Raw genomic sequence first — 8,965 nt, 5'->3', positions numbered from 1 at the left:
AATCAAAAACAAAATGCAAATAAGAATTTTGAGATGGGTTGAATGGTCATCGTGGGTCTGTGATCATCATCGTTGACTACGTCGACACCCACTCGAAATTTCGGTCTATTGGGGAGATTGCTTTCACCCCAAAAAGGAAACAGAAACAGAAACAGCACAGAGAGAAAGCCAGAAAAAAAAAGAACACACACACACACACGTATCTATATTTACATTTCTATACACTCTCGAGAGGAAGATATTAAGCATCACTCTTTTTCATTCTGTCCAAAGATTTCTACCATTACAACGATTTCAACCTAATAGAACGTAGAAACAATCTAATCCTAAAATCGTATCATCCATGATATATAATAGACAAAATTTTAAGACAAGATATACATACACACACACACACACAGACACACGTTTCCTAATATTCTCCGACAGTTTTATACGTTGAACGATGTTTTCGATGTTTTTCTTCTATTCTCTCCTCCCCACACCCCATATCCTTCGATTACCTAAACTGACTATGCCACTATACTATTTTCAGCAAGTTTCAACATTTTCATCTCGACTATCGTATTACCAAAAATATCATCTACGAACGTATATAGTTTTTAAATGTTATTTTTAACGATTTTATTAATATAAGAATTACTGATGATGGTAATAAAAATAATAGAAACAGTTTCTATATAATTAACACTAGAATTAGGGGTGTTTCGTTCATTATTTTTTAGAAACATTGTTTGAATGGAGGGTTGAGTAATATTTACGTATATTTCATTAGGCGATTAAAAATCAACAGATATTTTTAAAAAATAATATTTAAGTTTTATATATATATATATATATAGTAATATAAAATTGTAAAAATAAAGTTGTTATAAATATAGTAATCATAAAATTGTTAATGAGTTAAATTGGTTCAGTCCGTATATTTAGTGTTAATATAAATTACACGATCTCGTCTATCTTCTAATCTACCCACAACTTATGAACGATTTAAATTTCAATATGTCAGTATAATATACACGTCAGCTTAAGTATGGATGATTTTAAATTCGTTTTTCTTCTCTCTCTCTCTCTCTCTCATACACAATCTCTCCATTAAATATTTGTTTCTTTCTTGTTTGTAAAAACGAATGAATTATTTACGTGTATGCATTACCGAAAGGGTAGGAAAAAGACAATTGGGGTTTTGTGTTTACCTTGTGATGTAAAACTTCTTCCCCCTTCGGCACGTAATTTGACGCGTAATCCAGAAGTCAGCAGCGATGAAATTCGAAAAGAATTCGAGACGTCTGTCGTTCCCTTTCAGAGTATCTTCTTTCTTTTCCTATTTCTATTTTTCTATTACTTCTTCTTCTTCTTGATCGTGGTTTTTTTCTCTGTAACAACGACGACAACGACGACGTGTTCTTCTGTTAATCACTTTCCCGGATCTCGCCGATTGTCATAGTGTTTTTTTTTCCTATTTTATATTCACACGAGCTATTTTAACGGAACACTCGATCAATAATAATACTAATAATAATATATATAAATAATTTATACAAACACACACATATATATATATATTTTAAAATTTGTCTACTTTTAAGAGAAAATTTAAAGAGAAAATTTCACGACGACTGAACAAGAAAGATAAAAATATAATTACAAAATATATATATATGTATGTATGAATAACAAGAAGAAAGAATGATATTATTACTGATAGATTAAAGACACCAACTACGATAGAAGAAAAAACGCGGATGATAATATAATTTCGATATTAAATCGCGAATAAGATGATATCTTATACAGAGAGAAATTACAGATTAACAAAAAAAGAAACGGAAGAAGGATGTGTGTGTGTGTGTGATCGAAGATAATCGGATAAAAAAAAAGTCAGAGACGAAAATGCAACGACGACTTATCGTCCCGGCTCGCCGTGATGGAACTGAGGGGAGCTGTTTCGTTCCTCGTTCCTCCGTTTCTACTTTAACCCGTTCGGTTGGCTCCGTGGATGCTCGGATTTGTCCGTCGTTCTCGAACGCAACCGAGCACGCTCGAATCCCCCACCAAACTTCTACGAACATTACGAATAGAACTTGGGTAGTAGGGAGAGACCATACGGTTCGAGGGGAACGGAGGGGGGGGGGTGGGTAGCTCGACAACCTCGACGGATGTCGACTTTGCTCGGGTCGAGGCCGAACAAGCAACGTTTTCTCTGTTTATTTCATCTTATTCCTAGCCAAAGAAGAAGAAACGATGGAATGGGAATGGGGATGGGATAGGGTGGGGTGGATTGGGGTGGGGTTGGGGTGGGGGATAGATTCCTTTAAAAGAGAACTATGACGTTTCTTCTATTGCGACCTTCCCTATTCGGTAGCTGATTTTTTTTTTCTTTTATACTTTTTTTCTTTTTCTTTTCGCATTAACACTAAACCTACCGACACTTTTTATTCCTCTTCGCGTATACCTTTATTCCTACCGTGAGCAAGTCAGATGATGATCACTTTAAAAAAAAAAAAACACCACGTATATTTTAGAATGAGATTTTAGTTTTAATTGAATAATTTTTGTTAATTAAATAATACATTTTATACGTTTTAAGGGAATTGTGTTCTTTACGAACACAATGCTAGGTGATTTTAATGTTAATTATCTATCTCCCACTCCCCCCCACTCCCATTTACCGTTAGGTCTTAATGAAATTTATTCGAACCCCGTCGTAGGTTCGTTTTCATTTTTTTTTTCTATATCGATCATGCCTACTCTTTCAACAAATTCCATCAAACCTCTAAATTAACCCTCCTCCTCCTCCTCCTCCTCCTCCTCTATCCTTCAGCGATCTAGACTATCTAACTATAAGTAGTCTCTTCCTAGCAAAGTAACTTGCCGGAAAGTCTTCGAACTGTGCCGCATAAGAAACCGGTAGCAAGATAAAACGATACTTATCTCTCTCTCTCTCTCTCTCTCTCTCTTTCTATCTCTCTCTCTCTCTCTTCTTTCTTTCACTCTCTTTCTCTGTTCCCACTAATAATAGAGCAGACGAGCCGCGCTTTGCTTTTAGATTAAATGCCGTCTGGAGGAGAACGAATAAGAACCAAGGTCGAGAGAACGTTTGCTAGATCTCCTCCGGGGGTTATCGATTACTATCGTTGGTGGTGGTGTGAATCCTCATGGTGATGCTCTTCTATCGATACCCAACCCCATTGTAAAGAATCTTTCATTTCAATCTTTCCAAGAGTATAACAAATTTTTCTTTCTTTCTTTCTTCGAATCTAACTCTCGTTAAATTTCATCCTCCCTCCCACCCTCCCCCTCTTCCTCTCTACCTCTCTTCTTCCCATCCTTTCTACCAGCACCATAAAGATAAGCCAAACCATATTCCCTTCGTGTTGTTCGAGCAACTAAATAGTATAAATATTTTCTATACCGAATCCTGTACTGTGCACTGTCACTGACACACGCTTTTAACGACTGACACACGTGTTAACGACAGAAAGAGACATTTTTAGAAAAGAGAACAAGAAAATCATCTTTTTTGGATCATGTTTTCTATAGACTCCCCATGCGTTAACAAACGATACGTATATTGCATATTTATCCTTTAATAAAATATAAGAATGTAAGATTAAATCTTAATCCACATTTTTCGTATCCAATATAAAGAAACGATATCGTATGCATAATACAAAAGTATAAATTTTCAACGTTATCGTATCGAACGATTAACGATACAATTTTAAACTTCAATTTAATCTAACATTTGTTAATCACATACAAAAAAAATCATATCGTCAATACATAAGAATAAATTCTTTTATAAATCTAATACCCCCATAAAAAACACATTTCGATCGATAATTGAATAATACAACCTAATCGAAAGTAAGTAAACTTTGGTATCTAAAAAAAAAAAAAAGGCAGAACGCGGTTCTAGAATTTCGGTTAAATTTTTCCCTAAAACAGGGTGGGTGGGGGGTGGCAGAGGGGGCCAGCTGGTCGAATGATTTTCTTTCTCTTAGAAGAGGAATCTTCGTTCTCAATCTACCGTCTGTAATTTCTCTCGCCACAAAGCAATTAAAAATGTTCTTTTTTTCCCCATGGCTAGTCACAAGCACCATCACCAGCAGCAACAGAAGTATCATCATCATCATGATCATGATGATGATGATCAACTGCAGCAGAAACAGCAGCAGCAGCATCACAGAAGCTGGACCTGGCAACTTAAACGTTGCCAGGGCTTCCCGTGTTCCGACGAATATCTAAAACTTTTGTTATATTTTTTGTTGTCTTTTTGTTCTTTTCATCTATTTCTTTCTCTTTCTAACACAAAGATAAGAGAGACACATATACGAACGTACACACACATACGCATATATATTCTTTTTGATTTTTTATATCTGTCTATTTCTCGCCCTCCCAACTCGCGAACCGAAACCCACCATTACGAAAGCGAACGAAAAAAGAAAGAACATTAATATATATTCACAAGATCCTTCCAAGCCCCCTAGAGATCATTATCTTTCGAAAGGGGACGGATAATCCAACGCTCGCGCACAAGCCCTTCAGCCCTTTGTTAGGTTGCCCCGCGGATCATCAACGGGCTGCGCCTTTGAATCTTTCTTCGCAAAACGAGAACGTTTTTTTCGTCTGCTGCTTCTTCTTCTTCTTCTTCTTTTATTCCTTCTACTTTTTTTTTAATTTTTGTTCTTATTCTTATTCTTTTGCACGTAGGAACCTCTGATTTCGTATTCCTTCATATTATCATTGCTTTGGGACAAAGGATTAACCAAAACAAGATCCTAAAACCTACACGTTTGAATAAATATTTTTGCAAGAAAAAAAAATAAATGTAAAATTAAACAAAACAAAAAAAAAAACTGTATAAAATATCTCAAGAAACGAAGATACAATTCTAGACGAATTTTGTGAGTTTATTAACCTTCCTTCGCTTCCTTTCTTTCTTTTTTATTTTATTCTCCTTTTCGTAAAAAATAAGCAACCGATTTCTGAGAATATCCATTAAAGTAGAAAGCAGCCTCGTATATATAACTTCTTTCTCTTTCGAAAAATGGGAAGGGGGTCTTTGAAAAAGGGAGAAAAAGAAAGAGACGGATACAGAGAGAAAGAGAAAGAGAGAGAAAGAAAGAAGAAAAAGCAAGAGTCAGAATGAAAATATACTTCGATGCATCAGCATCAGCAGTAACAGTAGCAGTCAAGTAGCAGTCACAGTAGCAGTCACAGTAGCACCACCAGAAACATCAGCAGTATCAACAACAGCCCTTCTTCTTGCCACCAACATTCGTTTTACGTGTCCCTTATTTTGGAAGGAGCCACAAAGTCGTGAAGTATAAATCGAAAAAGGTTGAATTCTCGTTCAAATGAATCCGAAAGAAGAAAAAGAAGAAGAAGAAGAAGTATAGGTGTATAGGTGTGTATATACACGTATAGTAACATGTTTATTATAGCTTGAAAAAAAGATTGCACTTGTTATAATCCCGATGTCCTTCCCCTCCCCTCCCCATTTCCCACCCTTCCTCCACCCCAAACTTCCCTTATTTGGGTTATAATCTTTGTTTCAAATCATTACAGGTATGTGTATAGTTTTGTAAACCATGTATTGTATATAACCTTATTGGTATGTATGTATGTATGTATGAATTTCTATGGTCTATGTATGTGTGTATGTATGTATGTATAAATGTATATGTGTTGATGGTATGGCCTCGGGAGGGCCGAAATTATCCACGAAAGAGGGCCAACGTGTGAGCGAGTAAGCAAGCAAGTAGAAAGCGTGTTGTGTTGTGTTCTGTTGTGTTTGTGGGTTTCTCTCTCGCTTTAAATTACAACCAGGAAGATGGTTGGTTCCACGACCATCTGGAGCCTTTGTTTCAACAGGCTCCTCCTCGTCCTTCCCGAAGGAACGCGATACGCCCGTCTCAGAATCTTCCTTGGAAGAACTTTCAAAATAAAGGACACCGAGAGATGTATCTTTTATTTCTTTCTGTTTTTAATTTTTATTTCATGTTTTCTCCGTTTTTATTTGTTTTAAATAAAAGTAAACTTAAATATAAGTATACGTCGATCAAAAATTATGTCGATCAAATAACAAATTGTATATCTATATTAATTATATAATTTTATACATAATTAATATATTAACAATGCAAAATAGCAAAGAAATTACAAACAAAATTATAAATAATATTATTCAATAAAGTATATAAAATAACATTAATAATATTCCTTATGACATAGGAAAAAATTCAAATGAAAGTGACACCCTATATACTTGCATATAACTGTATATATTTATATACGGTACACGTGACAACACATACACATACGAAACACCACCACCACCACAACCACCATTACCACATCGTAGACGTGTTTCTTTATCCAGTTAAGCCTCACCGATTCCTGATTCTCGTCGCATTGTCTACGAAAGCGATTCTATAAACACATTCCTGCATCTCGTTAGGTTCCCTGATGTTTTGCATAATCGTGCCTCCCGCAAGACGAAAGTTAATCCTTTCCTTTAGGTAAAAGCATTGCTGTATACGTTCGTTCGTGACGTAACAACGACAACGAGGGACAACTAACTCGACGAGTCGAGGACAAGGATGACAACAACGTGGGGGGAGGGTCAGGGGACAGGGGGAGGGTCAGGGGACAGGGGGAGGGAGTAGGAAGGGGAGGGGACGGGATGGGTCATCACCCATCACCCATCACCACCACCATCACCACCATCACCACCTTCCGAGGTTAGAATCTCTCTTAGGAGGCGGACGACGTGAGAAAATTTAAACTTTGCAAAGAAACCGAAACCTTTTGAAAAGGAAAAAAAGAAATAGAAAAAGAAAAATGCAACGTGCCTTGGAGTTATCTCCGAACGATAACTAGCTATCAGCGAGAGACTCGCTTTACCGAAATGATTATAGTGTTAAGATATTCCTACGTATAATATCGTGCCGAGATGTCTCCGGTATGAGATGTCGAGTATAAGAAAGAAAGAAAATAAATAAATAAATAAATAAATAAATAAAGAAAAATCTTGAAAAAGAATTGATATTTTTCAATTTTCTATTATTTTTATCCGAAATCGTAGAGATAAATTTGATATCAGATGATCGCGAGAAGAGAAAATAAATAATGAATAACGTTTGAAAATAATTTCTACGTTTAACGTTATATTTTCACGAAATGATTAAAAATCAATTTGTATAATTAATAATACGCGAATAGTGTATTTAATTAATATAATAATTTCATAAATAAAATGTCGATTTAATATTAAAAAAGGAAGCTGTACAAAAGAATCTAAAATCAATTGTTACGATTAAATAATAATACGAAATGATATTAATGATATTATTATATATTATTAATCAATATATAATTATAATAGTGTTTATTATATCTAGAAAAAAAGAAGTCACACATCAAATATTATGCTATATGACATAATAAAAATACAAAATAAATATCTATACCGTTTCACGATTTAATATAAATTAATAAAAATAAATAAATAAAGAAAAATCTTGAAAAAGAATTGATATTTTTCAATTTTCTATTATTTTTATCCGAGATCGTAGAGATAAATTTGATATCAGATGATTAACAGAAGAGAAAATAAATAATGAATAACGTTTGAAAATAATTTCTACGTTTTAACGTTATATTTTCATGAAATGATCAAAAATCAATTTGTATAATTAATAATACGCGAATAGTGTATTTAATTAATATAATAATTTCATAAATAAAATATCGATTTAAAATAAAAAAGGAAGCTGTACAAAAGAATCTAAAATCAATTGTTACGATTAAATAATAATACGAAATGATATTGTACCTAATCAATATATAATTATAATAGTGTTTATTATATTTAAAAAAAAATAAATCAAACATCAAATATTATGCTATATGACATAATAAAAATACAAAATAAATATCTATACCATTTCACAATTTAATATAAAGAATAAGAATAAGAATAATAATAAGAAGAAAAAGTAGTAACGTTGTAAAATAACTTTCTCTATTTTATTTGTTAACGTTTCAAAAACAAGATCGTAAAGCGTACTACACGCGTGTACATACATCGTGTCGTTACTCGATTAGGTATCGCTAGAAAGAGGAGGGTTCTTTTTCTTTTTTTTTCTTTTCGTCATCCGAGAACATCGATCGACATTAAAGGTGCGAGAAGAAAAAGAAAGGATGAGAAAAAAATAAAAATAAAAATAAAAATAAGAAGAGAAGAAGATTGGACGCATATATGCGGTAGAGACGTTCGCATACCGTTCTTCTTTTCTAATGCACTTGGGTTCACGTTTACAAGTATGCATGCATGCATGCATGCATGCACACAACACGAGAGACAACCTTCTCTTGCGGATCGGTGTCGCCCGATCGATGCGGGCCACGTGGGCGACTTGTTAAGTGCACCATCGAATGCAGCTAGCCAACTACGGTCTTTCTACTTGCCACCCATACACGAGTATGCACTTTGATTTAATGCTCTATGCTTGCATAGAGATTATCGTCGTCTAGTCTACTGAAAGAGGATGGCTCCTAACCTTTTTTTTTTTTTTATCATTTTTTTAAATTATTATCCGATAACTTTGAGAGTAAACATCATACGACGACACCTTTCTTCTCGAAAATGTGCCAAGAAAATGTATCGTTTATTCAAATTTTTATTTATTCTTTTATATATATATATATAACAAATATATAATACTTGGTGTGTCAAGTTTATGGATAATAAAAATAAATATAGGATGCTATTATTAACGTAAGTAATCATTTGAATAATTAGATCTATTGTAACTTGAAGCGTTTAATTAAATTGATTATAAGTGCAATTAAATGAATTAATTAATTATAAATAAAAAAGGAAGAAAAAACAGTTTGATTCTTCGGTTTTCGTTAAAGTTAAACTACAAAAGAAAAAGAAAAAGAACAAAAG

The sequence above is a fragment of the Polistes fuscatus genome, unplaced genomic scaffold, assembly GCF_010416935.1.
Source record: "Polistes fuscatus isolate 324 unplaced genomic scaffold, CU_Pfus_HIC Scaffold20, whole genome shotgun sequence".
NCBI classification, from domain to species: domain Eukaryota; kingdom Metazoa; phylum Arthropoda; class Insecta; order Hymenoptera; family Vespidae; genus Polistes; species Polistes fuscatus.
Note: the sequence above shows the minus strand (reverse complement) of the source record.